This window comes from Lontra canadensis, unplaced genomic scaffold (assembly GCF_010015895.1).
Source record: "Lontra canadensis isolate GAN:19392208 unplaced genomic scaffold, GSC_riverotter_1.0 scaffold43, whole genome shotgun sequence".
Taxonomy (NCBI): Eukaryota; Metazoa; Chordata; class Mammalia; order Carnivora; family Mustelidae; genus Lontra; species Lontra canadensis.
The window spans coordinates 10,928,902-10,944,243 of record NW_022631037.1 but is presented as its reverse complement, the minus strand read 5'-3'; the positions used below and the strand labels follow the sequence as shown (position 1 = coordinate 10,944,243).

The 15,342-nt window shown below is 37.1% G+C and overlaps 1 protein-coding gene across 2 annotated transcripts in view; it reads right to left on the bottom strand.

The window, feature by feature from the left end:
- The window catches only part of SPOP (speckle type BTB/POZ protein), a 64,959-nt gene that overhangs the window by 25,089 nt on the left and 24,528 nt on the right, over positions 1–15,342 (bottom strand). Inside the window, exon 2 of one of the 2 annotated variants that reach the window (XM_032872147.1) lies at positions 6,687–6,737. The exons of the other annotated variant lie outside the window; for it this stretch is intronic. The gene's annotated coding sequence lies outside the window, so the exon portion shown is untranslated. The remainder of the gene's footprint in view (positions 1–6,686; positions 6,738–15,342) is intronic. 2 annotated transcript variants of the gene reach the window in all.

Genomic DNA, 15,342 nt, shown 5'->3' with positions numbered 1-15,342 from the left:
CTATACAGTGTACTTCTTTTCTGCCTTCTTTTATACCTATCAACACTTCTGTTGCCTTCAGTAGACTTGAAGCTCTTTAAAAGGAACTTGCAACTCTTCTTTGTGTCCCCTTATCACCTAGCACAGCCTGCCTAAACAAGGCATTCAGCAAAAACACTTTGATGACTGAAACACTTACCCAGTTGCATTCTAGTTCATTAACTTTTCTGCTTGTTTCTCTCACATATCTCTAAAAGAGCCCTTTGAACAGTGCTGAGTATATTAGATTTGCAATGTAATGAGAATCATTAATTTGTTCTTTTGGATGAGTTACACAGAAAGCCAAAAACTCCTAGCCTGGCACTCTCAAGTACCAGCCTTGGTAAAACTAAGGTTCTCATCCAGTACCAACTGTATCTTCGTTCTACAAGGGGAAAGAGAACGGATAAAATTTCTTTCATTTTGAAAACATGAATCAGTAATTTGAACCAAACTCTTACATAATCAGGATCCTTTGAGGACAGAAGATGAATTCCCTTTACAATGGAGAGAAACGTCCCAATAGTTTAACCTGCAATATATGCACAGCTAGGCTAGAACACTCTGAAAAGTTTTACAAAGACAGCTTCTACAGTTCTTTTTTATCTTTCTTCTATTCCCCATAAGCATTCCTCCATCTTCAATCTAATCCAGTCAACCAGAGAGGGGGAAAAAACGAAGAATATCAGCAACAAACACAGGCATATCACATACATGGTATCTGTAAGTTAGCCATACAGGTCCATCGGTCTTAAAAGTACAGGAATAAATAATAATAATAATAATTACAGGAAGGAGAGAGTATGAGATTGAACCATGAAATTGTTTTGTCAGCCAAAACTAGTCAAACTTTGGCAATTTCATGTGGTTCAACATAATACACAAACACGCACAAGCTAGACGGCTGGGAACAGAGCTTCTTAAAAGAATGGTTTATTAGGGACTTTTTAAAAGCCTATTATTTTTTTTTTCTTTTGGTTTAAAGCCTTGTGCAGTTTCCAAGTAAGGAAAAATCCCAATGTCATACTATTTTAAACCTGAGAGTTGTTGCATTTTCCCAAACAGAAGATGCCAAAACGACTGCTGACCAAAAATAAATAAATAAATAAAAATAAATAAATCACAAAACTATGGGAAGAGTTGTATATATTCATTTTTGAGAAACTAATGTGACTTCAAAGTAATGTTTGTATTTCTCCTCTTAGTGTCCTCAATAATATACAGCCTGTGAGGTAATAACTTCTCATTACCCTAAGGATAGATTATTACAGGTCATACTGACTTCCTCTGTTGCAAGGTTTGAATGACTTTTGAAAATTGTCATAGGTAAACTTACTGCAATTCAATCTAGTCTAACAAAATACTAAATGTACCTTTTTTTTTTCTTTTTAATTCACAGACACTTCTTTTAAAATGAAACTAAGGGCAATCAAGAGAGACCTTAATAAACAAAGGAAAGACTGGGTTTCTTTTATATCCCTTATCAGGTTCATGCTTTATAGAATTTACAACTTGAAGATGACTGCTTTTGTCTTTATTGAGATATAACTGACATACAACACTGTATTTGTTTCTGTTTTTTTAATTCTTTAACAAAAGGATTTCGTATTAAGGGAATCTAAAGATCAAGAAGAAAAAGTCAACAGCCTAATGGAAAAATGGGCAAAGAACAGCCATGATTTGCAGAAATGTAAATACCCGTGGCTCTGAAATATATGAAAACATGTTCAACTCTCATTCATAATAAGATAAATGCAAATTAAACCACACACTGATTCACCCAGTGAATTGGCAAAGATCAAAATGTTTGATAACACTTGCTCAGGGTAAGGAGAACATTTCTGATTAGAGTATAAATTGTTACATTCTGCATGAAGGGAAATGTATATCAGAATGAATAAGAAATGCACATACCCTTTGATCTAGCAATTTCACTTCTAGAAATTTACCTTACTGATATATTTAATATGACAAATATAAAAGGTTTTTTCACTGTGGTATTATTTGTAATCACAAAAGAATGGAAAAAACTTGAAAGTCCAACAAGGGTTTGAGTAAATGAATTATGATATAAATAGACAATATAATACAAATCTGTTAAAAATGGGGAGATTCTATCTAAAGAGGAAAAAATATTATTTATTTTAACATATACATAATATTCTCTGTAAAGTTATATAAGACCCCAGGGACACTGGTTACTTCCAAGGAAGGAAACCAGGGTGCTTGGGTAGGAAGGAACTTTCCATTGTATTTCCCTTTTGTACTATGTGAATATATAAATCTTTTCAAATAAAATTTTTTTAAAAATTTTAAAGCCATTAGCAGGCTTTACAATTAATTTTTCTAACTGATGTGATGGCTTATAAACCAGAGCCTTATGGAAGACAAGATAGGAATTCTCCATCGGTATCCATTGCTATCTGAGTAAAATCTACCTCTGTCATGACTGCCAAAACCTTGGTCTATGTCCCTGACCTCATCTAACACTTACCCTTCACAGTCCCTATGCTTTAGTCACTCAGGCCTTTAATTCCTCTTAGAGAGCACACCAGGCTCTTTCCTGAGCCTGGAAAGCTCTTTCTGACTTCAGATCTTTTCATAGCTGGCTCCTTGTCATTTAAGTGTTCTATCAAGTATAGTATTCTCAGAGAGGCCTTCCCTGACTCCCCACTTCCAGGCTGCCCCTCTCATTACATTATCCTATTTTATTTTCTTCATTACCACTACCTGAAATGATCCTGTTTCAAGTTTCTTACTTGTCTAATGTCTTCCCCCCTCCAGAAATTAAGCTCAATCAGAGAACAGCATCCCCATACCTAACATGGTATTGTAACAGGTACCCAGTAAATATTTGTTCAATGAAATTATTGTTGAATAACTAGACTACTGTCTTTGGGGTTCATATTTTTCCTTAATGAGCTCCAGTTAGAAGGTTAAAGTTTAGGAGTTGCTGAGTGATAACAGCTACAGAAATCCAGGCACACTTTTAAAACAATAGAACATTTTCAAAAAGAAAAGTATCAGTTCATCTCACTCCAATTTTAAATAACTCATTCAGTATGTTCCAAACTATACTCCCCTTCGATTAAAAAAAATTCCAAGAAAACTTGGGAGATAAGATAAGCCTATACAACTAAATGGGGAGTTCTAAATCCATAAGACAATAGCGAAGAGAGCACATTTTCCAGAATAGGGCAATCCTGGTCATAGAAAGTACCACTACAATAGCTGTCAGGAATTCAGGCTAGACCTTCCGAGTTCTTTCAAGTTGAAGCTTATATAATAAAATTCCAATATATTGATAAAACTGAGGCAGATCCTTTGCATCTTTACTTAGATTTGACCTTAAATTTTCGTATCTGACATGGTTTGATTCCCTTAAAACTGACATGTAGAGAAAACATATTTAACATTAAATATATACACATGTAAACATGTCCATGTTTAATACAGAGAGACAGACATATCCCTGAAACATGCCTAGACACATAACTAAGTTTTTTCTATACCAGGCTAATATGTAGAACATATTTTCTGCCATAGCCAAATATTTATCTAGTTAAGAGTTGAATTATTCTTGCAACTATTGTTATTTAAGGAAAACTCAGAAACAGGTATACTAATATGTATGCAGGTCAGTACCTTTAAGATTCCCCAGTTGACAACTATCTTAGGCAAGCATAGACACTGAAATGATCGTCAGGATTAGATATACTTTCATTACATAAAAAGGCTACTTGACCTTCTTCTCCTCAATCTAAGTGTTATAAGATGGAGATTTACAGAAACAGCCTGGCTAGTAAGGCTCATTCAAAGCCAAGATGAAGATGAACAAGAAGGTACAGGAAAGAATCTCAAGTCATGGAAAGCAGTAGGATAACCAAAACAACACTGGCTCCCAAACCTTAGTGTGTGCTGGCTGTTTCCAGCCTTACTGCCCTTCTCCACGGGTTATAAATAACTGCAAAGTGTCCTTGTCCCCAAGGAGACCTTTGCAGCCAGCTCAAAGGTTAAAATATGGAATAATTCTCACTTTGGATGAAACTCTTCCAGTTACCAGAAAAATGAAAGAGCAAAAAAAAAAAATTATCACCAATTTAAGTTAAAGGCTGGGGAATCATTTCCCTCTCCCTAAAAACTATCAATTCTATAAAAGTTGTTACACAGACATATTGGCATAGTTCACTACTCCAAAAATATATCCAGGGAGAATGCAATGCGTGCGCTCTCTGTTCCAAAAGCAAAGGTCTGTCCTGAAAATGGGCAGATGCCACTCAACAGTCCTGCAGGATAGCATCTTTTCAGACCTTAAAGAAAGACTTTTTGAATTGTTTTGCTTTTTAATTTAGGTAAAAATGACTGAGTTAAATGCATCTATGTATCCACGTCTTGTCTCCACCTGGAGGAGGGATCCAGCACAACCAATCATGGCTACAACAAGCATAGGTTTCACAAACTCTGGGCTAATACAATCAGGTGATGTGTTGCTGTTGTTCATTACTGAACCCCTGCTAGAAAACAAAACAAAACAAAAAAACTCCATCTGCTTAAAAAAAAAAAAAAAAAAAAGGCAGGGCTCATTAGATTAAGCTTCTCCACACATCACTTTCAAAACCCATCATCTGGGAGATGTCTGTAATGGAAAGACAGGAATCCAAATCAGTAAACAAATCTGATCGTAAAGGGGCTATTTCACTTCAAAGTGGATCTCTTTCCAAAGGAAAACACCTTTAGAAATGAAGTTAAATAGGCAGAACCAAATAATCAGCAACTTCTCTCTTTTCACAAATTACAATAATGTGTTGATTCCACTGATGACTTGGACAAAAATCTCTAGGGCCACAAAGAGCAAACTTAGGAAAGATGAAGATTTTAACACATCCCACGTGTTATCAAAGATTTCTCCTCTAGGTTGAGAAAATTCATTCTAAAACAAGAGCTAGAACAGAATTTAAAAAAAGAAGGAGGAGGAGGAGGAAGAGGGGGAAAAACCTTATGGCTAAGAAGATATGTTTATTATATAATTATATTCTCAAAGCTGTTTCAAGGTTTGGGAGGTTACAGCTTTTCACCCTCTTCCCTCAACTACAAACGACGAAGAACCTTCTAAAACTCGAATAGTAAACACATGAAAGGCTTGGCCCTCATGCAATTGAAGTGTGTCCAATCTGCAAGGAATTCAAAAACAGAAGACTCATTTCATGAAGCAGACAGAGGTTGCATAAGCCCCCTAGGTCCTCTGGCCTTTCTAGAAGCCAAATTCAACAATGCCGTTCTCTTCGGCCATCTATACTTCAGTCGAACCATTTAAAAGTATTTATTAACACAATTTGGCTACAGAAAGAGCTCAAGGAATACACAGCAAAGAAGATCATCTAAACTGGTCTTAGGGTAAACTATGTGGACTAAGTTCATTAACTTCAAAGCTGAAAAGACCCATTTACTCCAGAAAATGTGGTATACTACAAAGGCAACCAATTCACTTCAGTATTAACTACGACAGTCTAGCATTACAGAATTTGGTATTCTCTAGAGATACTGTTCTTTGTAAGAGACACTTGGGCCTCCCTTCAACTATGAAAGAGAGATCGAAGTGTATTTTTGCTTTAATCTCCTTTAACTGTAGTCTTACCAGAAAAAATCTGATGACTGTTCACATGAGCCATGTCCATGCTCCTTACTTTGAAACCATCTGCAGAAAATAAATTCCCTCTTCTTCTAAAGTTATTAAAAATAAGCCAATTTTGATGTTAATGTTAAGGTTCTAACTAAGCTAAATGGAACAAAGGGCAGGCAGGAAGTTCTGTTTTTAAATGTTCATTCCAAAATTCATGACACAAGGAAAAAGTAAAACCACACAGGCAGATTTTCAAAACAGGGGAAAGTTAGACAGAATGTCTGTCTTAACAGAAATTCCTGGCTCCCAACAATTTGTGTCAGATTTAAAAAAACCTAAAATGCAGTAATACCTATTTTACCCGATAAAACTCTATAAAAACATACATAAACATTTGAGGCATGAATCTCATAGGATAAAGTAACATTTTTAAGATGCTGGCCTGAATGGCAGAAACATTTTTTTTAAGTTACCCATAAAGAGATAAAGAGATGAGCTCTACATTCATACACAAACGCAATCTGCTCAGAATCAAATGCCTTGAACAGAGTAAAATGAAACCCATGACTTACTTTATTTCCTTTTATAAACTGTAATTCCTCATTTCCCTGACGATCTTTTTTCTAGGGAGAAAAATCACCTTACTCTAAGGTCTCCATATCATGCATTAGCAACCACTGATTGCAAATGTAAATCCTAACTTTTCTCCCTTCCACCATTAGTGTAAAGCCTTATATTATATGCTGCAGTCACCACAGATCTGAACGAACAGCTATGGTTAACTTCAGGAAAGAATATTTAGAATAAAACTTCTTTTGAAGTCACATATGAAAAATGTTTAACATCATTTGTAATGCCCATTATTAAAAAAAACCCAAACCTTTCATGTTTACCTTCCATGACTTCCAACTTTACATACCATTTGCACTGAAATGAAACTCAAGATGTGCATTTTTTAAAGTCATGGTAAATATTTCTGTGCATTTCATTCTGCTTTTTTCCTCATGATCTTAAACTACGTTTAAAATAAAACTATGTAAAAACTCACCAAGTCAAGTCAGTAGGAAGACTCTAATTTGTCTGGTCTAACAGGAAACCTCTGTTGGAAATAGAGACGATGAATCAGACTTACCCAGATTCTGAATCTCATACAAGTCTTTACTCATTTTGGCTATTCCGAAAGGGAAAACCTTACAAAAGCAGGTAATACGTTTGCTAGGATTTCCTAGTCAAAATTACCATTCTTGTATTTTATCACTAGCTCTGGATATTCTATTTTTTAAATCATCTCTCAAAAAGATTGTACTTATATATGATAAGGTCCAAAAAATCCAAGCTAATTCCCTTAATCAACCGGCCTATGAATGCAGCAAAAACAAAACAAACGGATTGCTTCGTATCAACACGTACAAGAGGGGGTCATCATCACATTTGCCAGTTACCTCACAGACTGTTGAAAGAATTATTTTGTTTTTATATAAAATGTCCTTTATAAAAAGTGCTCTGTGGGTCAGTTACACTAAAGCAAGATACACTTAAGCAAAGCAATGTATTCTATGATTTTAACGAAACGCTACCACAGAGAGGTTCCTGGTAAAGACTGAGATGTCTTGGCTAAACATCACCACCACCCTAATTATCTACCATAGCCTACAGAGTTACTCAAAACAGAAACAGGGATAAGAGTGGTTGCCAGGCTTCTGGAAGCCTAATATAAGCAGAAAATTCTAGCACTCTCTTCCCTTTTGTGGGAAAACGAAGTACTGTATACACACTGGGTGATTCCATAAAAACAGAATCTCTTCTTGAAAATCTAAACACTAACTTTTACCGGTACACCTACAAATAAGCTCTTATTTTCATAAACAATATGATAAATACTATCATATTGATAGTAACTATCAATAATGGAAGGAGCCCTCACCAAAAACTGTCCTCAACTACTGATGCTAAAACAGGCCAGTCTTGATCAGAAGGTTTAAGAGTAGCAAGACAGGGTGAATTCATTTAACAAATATTTACTCAACACCAACTGTGCAAGACACAGTGTTTAAGAAGAAGACGACGACGACAACGATGAAGACAGACACAGTTCCTGATCCTCTGAGGGTAGACAGACAGATTATCTCTTAAGACTCGGTAAGAATTCCTAGGTGGAAGATACCAATCAACCGTTAAGAAATACAAATGCTGAATGTTGGTGAATCTTAAAACCAATACCTTTAGTCCCTTACTCACTCTTTTTTTTTTCAAGTGTTAAGGCTTTGGTTTCTCAGTTTGCTACAGTGAACATTTTCAGACCCAATGGATTGGCAAAATGTAAGGAGTCTGACAATACTGATGAGGATTGAGTGGAACAGGGACACCTCTCACTCTGCAGGTAGGAGGGCAAATTAATATGACTACTTTTGAAAAACAGTTTATTTTCTAATAAAACTAAAGATCCAGCAATTCCACTCCCAAAAACAGCCCAGAGAAATTCCTACACATTCATCAGCACACATAAATAAGAATGTTCATAGCAGCATTGTTCTTAACAGCCAAAAACATCAACAGTAGAATGGATACATAAATTATGGCACACTCATATAGGAAGCTAGATGGCAGTGAAATTAAACCACTGTTCTTCATAACAACACGGTTGAAAGTTACATATTGTTAGGTTCTAAAAGAAAACACAGAAGAACACATATTGTATTATTCTATTTATATAAAATTCCCCAAAACAGACAAAACTAAATTATAATGGTTTGTAAGGAATTCTAGGTTGTAAAATCATACAGAAAATGATTATCATAAATGTCAGATTCTCTACAAGAGTATGCGTTATGATCTAGAAGAAATACGCAATATAACAAGCTTCTTGGTGCTGTGAATGATATATTTCTAGGTCTAATTGGTAGTTATATAGTACTTGCTTTTTATAACTCATCTTTAAACTATACAGTTATGTTTTATGTATTTTTCTGTTTATATTTTATAATAAAAATATTCAAGACATACATTAAAATAGAGTAGCTACATATGTATATACACACATATACATATATATGTATCCATCCTCCTACATCTAAGCATATTCCCTTGTTTATTTTTTTTCCCCAGGCAATTCATAAGGAGAAATCAGTAATAAAGCAGGGCCACCTAGGAATGAACACCTACAGATAGACTTTCCTATTATACCTTCTTTCTTTAAATTTAAATGAAATACCCAAGATCTGTATTTCAGGGAAATTTACAATATTGACACAAATGTTTAAATCTACGTATGGCTACTCACCAGAAGCCAATAGTTAAAACCCAAATTATTATAAAAAAAAAATAATCCAAAGCTTCTGAAAGCAAGCCAAGATACAGTATTTTTTGGTATTGCCTTTTTTAATTTAATCGCAGCCTCTGATAGAACCTCCAGTGACTTCCCATCTCACTTGGAGTAAAAGCCAAAATCCTTGTAATGGCTGAAAAAAGCCTGCACAATAGGACCTCATTACCTCTCCAGCCTCACCTCCAATTACGTTTTCCTGAGCTCGCTATGTTCCAGTCAAACTGACCGTCTTTGCTGTTGTTCCTGATACAGAACAGACCCATTCCTGCCTCAGGGCTTTGTACTTGTCTTTTTCTCTACCCGGGTAACTCTTCCCTAGATACTCTCCTGGCACACTCCCTCACCATTGCTGGGTCTTTCTGTAATAGTCACCATCTCTGTGAGGCCTTCCCTGACACCCTTAAAAATATCATCCTCCCTCCCCCAAGGCCACAATCCTACGCCTCTTTCATTATTTCACTTTTTTCTCTAGCACATAAAATCATCTACCCTACTGTGTCTGGAACGCCTGAAAGGCAGATGCCTGTCTGCTTGTCCCCAGACTGTGTTGGGCACAAGGGAAGCCAGAAATAAACATTTATTCAATAAATGGCTGAGTTAATCTCTTTTTCTTTTGGATTTCCATTCTTGAAAGATTAGACAGTTTTTCCATACATTTAAGAAAAAAAAAAGAAAAGTGAGGCACCTGGGTGGCTCAATGGGTTAAAGCTTCTGCCTTCGGCCCAGGTCATGATCCCAGGTCCTGGGTTCGAGCCCTGCATCAGGCTCCCTGCTCAGCAGGGAGCCTGCTCCCTCCTCTCTCTGCCAGCCTCTCTGTCTACTTGTGATCTCTGTCTCTCAAATAAACAAATAAAATCTTTAAAAAAAAAAATTTCCCCTCTATGTCAAAATTATTAACAAAGTTTGTTTTACTAACAAGTTTCAGGTTTATTAGCATTAGTAAGTCACGGATAAGGTAAGGCTATAAAGAGCTGATGCAAACTAAGCTGCATCTTCCCACTACCAAGTGTGCAGTCCCTATGCTAGTGATAACAATCCTGGGAAACTCCTGGGAGGCCAGAACTCTCTTCCAGCGCACTGGTGCAGCTGTGTACTGGTCTACCCATTATGGGAGCTTTCTGACAAGATGGAGCATGAAGACTGACTGCTTCCTTTACTTAGGCTTTTTAAGTTTTCCTTTTTTTTTTTTTTTTTAAAGGAGAATTTCAGACCAATATCCCTGATGAATATGGATGCCAAGATTCTCAACAAGATCCTAGCTAACAGGATCCAACAGTACACTAAAAAGATTATCCACCATGACCAGGTGGGATTTATCCATGGGATGCAAGAGTGGTTCAACATTCACAAATCAATCGATGTGACAGAACAAATCAATAAGAGAAGAGAGAAGAACTACGTGGTCCTCTCAATAGATGCAGAAAAAGCATTTGACAAGATACAGTATCCGTTCCTGATCAAAATGATTCAAAGTACAGGAATAGAGGGAACATTCCTCAACTTCATAAAATCTATCTATGAAAAACCCACAGCAAATATCATCCTCAATGGGGAAAAGCTGATAGCCTTCCCTTTGAGATCAGGAACACAACAAGGATGTCCACTCTCACCACTGTTGTTCAACCTAGCAACAGCAATCAGACAACAAAAAGAAATAAAAGGTATTCAAGCTGGCAAAGAAGAAGTCAAACTCTCCCTCTCTTCGCAGATGACATGACACTTTATATGGAAAACCCAAATGACTCCACCCCAAACTACTAGAACTCATACAGCAATTCAGAAACGCGGCAGGATATGAAATCAGTGTACAGAAGTCAGTTGCTTGTTTATACGCTAATAATGAAAATATAGAAAGAGAAATTAGAGAATGGATTCCATTTGCTATAGCACCAAGAACCATAAGATACCTGGGAATAAACCTAACCAAAGAGGTAAAGGGTTTGTACTCAAGGAACTACAGAACACTCATGAAAGAAATTGAAGAAGACACAAAAAGATGGAAGAGCATTCCATGCTCATGGATCGGAAGAATAAACATTGTTAAAATGTCTGTACTGCTTAGAGCAATCTATATTTCCAATGCCATCCGATCAAAATTCCACCAGCATTTTTCAAAGAGCTGGAACAAACAATCCTAAAATTTGTATGGAACCAGAAGAGACCCCGAATTGCTAAGGAAATGTTGAAAAAGAAAAACAAAACTGGGGGCATCATGTTGCCTGATTTCAAGCTTTACTACAAAGATGTGATCACCAAGGCAGCATGGTACTGGCACAGAAACAGACACATAGACCAGTGGAACAGAGTAGAGAGCCCAGATATGGACCCTCAACTCTTATGGTCAAATGATCTTCGACAAAGCAGGAAAAAATAAACAGTAGAAAAAAGACAGTCTCTTCAGTAAATGGTGCTGGGAAAATTGGACAGCTATGTATAGAGGAATGAAACTCGACCATTCTCTTACACCACACACAAAGATAAACTCGAAATGGATAAAAGACCTCAATGTGAGGCAGGAATCTATCAAAATCCTAGAGGAGAACACAGGCAGTAACCTCTTTGACATCGGCCACAGCAACTTCTTTCATGACACGTCTCCAAATGCAACGGAAACAAAAGCGAAAATGAACTTTTGGGACTTCATCAAGACCTTTTTTTTTTTTTAAGATTTTATTCGGCAGAGAGTCAGGCAGAGAGAGAAGGGGAAGCAGGCTCCCTGCTGAGCAGAGAGCCCCATGTGGGCCTTGATCCCAGGATCCTGAGATCATGACCTGAGCTGAAGGCAGAGGCTTAACCCTCTAGGCCACCCTGGTGCCCCAGGACCATTGTTTTTTAAAATGAGGTTTTATTTTAATAGAAGGAAAAAAAGGTGTCTTTAAAAAGACTTATGTAAACAAAAGATAATTTCAAGAAGAAAGTTCTTTATATTTTTACTCCCACAGAAGCAGAAGGCTTCTCTTACGTATCCCGATGAAATAGCCCAAGAAGGGGACTACAGAGAAAAAAAAATGATTTCTGAATTAGGTACCAAAAATTGTTATAGCAGTTTCCAGAGTGAAAGGGAGAACAAAACTCCTTACTTATTCTAAAGAAAGATTTAAAGTAGGAACATTTCTCTCCAACGTAAGTTGCGGGACTGATGTGATAAAGACCAGGTAAAGAACTTCATTCAAACTTAGTGAGGACAGTGGCATACGGGCAATTAATTCGCTAAACAAAGCTGCCTATCAAGTGACATGATGGTCCGAGCATACAGACAGAGCTTATACTTCTGATGGAACACTCTGCTCAAGTTAAAACCGGAGTAAACTTAGATCCAAAGGTTACTTTTCAGCCACAGTACTTGTGACCTGAACTATATCCTAAGACGTGAATAAATCTGCAAGAAAATACACAGGCATCTGATATTCCATAGTTATACTTATTACTAGGGCTTCGACATGAAGGTCTTATCAACTGTTAAAAAAACACTTCACACATAAATTCTTATCAAATTCTTAAAGTCAGTTCACATACCCATGAGGTGAAAATATCATGAATATATATTCGTACAGGAGGTGGCGGCCCAAATTAGTTAAGAAAGGAAGTCCTCCTCAAACACTTGCAGCAGGCAGAGTGTATTATTAGAGAAGAGTAACAGTTTTCATGTGTAACACTTCAGCATTCCAAGTGCTCAAAGCTCTGAATAGCATCCACGTTTAAAGAGGAAAAGACATGGAGCATAAAAATTAAAAATATACTGAACCTTGCAATAATGAAGAAAGTAGAGTGGATTAAAGAGTCCAGACAAAAAAATTACAAATGAAAACTACTGACCACTGAAACATATGGTCCCTGAACAAAATTTATCAGTAATAATTCTAATATAAGGTGAAGGTTTATATTTTTAATGCTTTAATTGGGTTAAGAATGCTCCAAGAAACTCATAACTATCAGCTATGTCTGGGTCATGCTGAATTTAGAAGGTAACACAAGAATTCCCTGAACTGAACTGAGGTCAGTGGATAGTCCTACACTTAGTGGGTGGGAGCATCCTAGGAGTTAAAAAGTAGTAAGAAAGGAGGGGAGAAAAGGAAGAGGTAAGGAGTCACTGACATTTATGAAAAACAGCTACTGGATATGAGACAATAAAAATACAGAACGCTGAAATGCAAAAGTTGCCAAATTTATCAGATTCCAAAAAGAATCCATAGGAAAAGAAAATTTTAGAACCTCTGACCCTAATAAAAAGAAGTTGGCATTCCGAGTTATGAAAGGGTTTCCTCATCCCTCCCTCATCCCCCAAATGAAGATGTAAATACCAAAGTGATGGGCCAAGTGGCAGAATTCAGGTAAGATACTTAGGGGGAAAAAAAGAAATCGAACCAGGGAAGCAGCAAGAACAACTGTCAACAATAATGAGGAGGAAGTGGAGGACAGGGAAAGCGTTAGGGATCCACATGAGGAGGTGTTCACTGCAGTTCTGTCTTGTAACAGCAAATAAACAGAAACGATTTAAAGATCCATCAAAGGGTTTGGAAAAACTGAAATATTCACAGTGATATAAAAATTAAACAGCTAAAAAGAGGGACCTAGATTTATATGTATCCAGATGGAAAGACCTTGAAAAACAATAAGCAAAAAAACCCTCAAATGACTGTTACAGAATTTACATCTTCACACACATTCTCTCTCATAAAAATGCGCTCACACGCTGCACTGCAAGGATGCACCCTAAATTCAGGGTAAAGGCGGTCTCTGGGGGGTGAGGGTGGGAGAAAGAACCGAGAAAGTCAATAAAGAGGGACTTCAGCTAGAGAGGTTTATCACAATCTCTCCACTTTTTGTTTGCCTTTTAAAAAAATGTTTCAAAAACAATGAATTCAGAAGGAAAAGTAAATTAGAAATGATTCTGTAAAATCAACATCAGAGACATATTTTATTTTATTTTATTTTTTTTTAAAGATTTTATTTATTTATTTGACAGACAGAGAACACAAGTAGGCAGAGAAGCAGGCAGAGAGAGAGAGAGAGAAGCAGGCTCTGCACTGAGCAGAGAGCCCGATGCGGGGCTCGATCCCAGGACTCTGGGATCAAGACCCGAGCCAAAGGCAGAGGCTTTAACCACTGAGCCACCCAGGCGCCCCCAGAGACATATTTTAAACAGACAATAATATCGTCTGAATCAAACCAAATAAAGCCAATGAATTCAGACCCGTATTTTCTTAATAATGAAAAAACTAGTTCTTGTTGGTAAAACGCTCTTCCCCGCTGACCGGAGTCACATAGCACTGGGCTTACGTAAGCAGAGGGAGGAAGAGGCTGGCTTCGTATACCTCAGCAAGAAAATACATTTTATTTGATTATTTTTATTTATTTAATTTTGAGAGGCAGAGGGGCATTTTTTAAAAAGGGGGGCTCGGGGGGAGAGGAGCAGAGAGACAGGGAGAAGGGAGAGAGAAAGTGCTAGACATGGAGCCCCACATGGGGCTCAGTCTCATGACCCTGAGATCATGACCTGAGCCAAAAATCAACAGTCAGACGCCTAACAGACTGAGCCACCCAGGCACCCCCAAGAAAGCACATTTTACATACAAATAATACTCACAGTAATCCAGCCTATCTTCAGAGACTGTAAAGCCTTATAAAGGAACCAGGTTTCCATAGAGGACCTTCTCCTTCCTCTCCACCATCCTATCTTCTAACCTCTGAAGACCTGTCCTCCATCCTACTGTAATTTTATTCATTGCCCTCATAGGACTAATCCCACCTTCTTTAATCACCTCAATTTTTAGTGTCTGAACTCAAAGACAGGTTTTTTAATAAGAGAACTTGAGACTTTTTGAAATGATTTATGCTTTTTCTCCTCTTTCAATTATGTTTTTTCTTCTCTCTTCCTTTGCTTTTTGTCATCTCCAACTTTTTTTTTTCCTCTTCCACTCTCTTGCTGACCAATGGCTGCTTTCAACTGCTAGCAAGCCTCTGGCATATTTATACTTTTCGCTTCTTAACCAAACAAAATCCCATGCCATAGCCCAGAGGTCAACTAAAGGGGAGAACACTTAAAGTCAAAAATACTAACCATATTTTGCTGCCTTTCATTTTGGCATAAAGACCAGGAATACAGTTACAACTACCAAATAAGACAGCAAAACCAAACTTCCTTTTTTACATTTTATCATCTTTATAGGACTGAAATGTATCTGGGGCTGTCTGTTTCACAAGACACTTCGGTTAAGAACTGTAAGACCACTAAGAATAGGTCCGTAAAGTTAGGTATGACAACCTAGTGAAACCACAGCCTCAAGATTGACAACAGAGGTACAACCCAAGCACTACTCCCCCATCCTCCTGGTCTTCGTTAAAAGGACTTCTGAGGTCATCCTGTGTTAAATGTTTT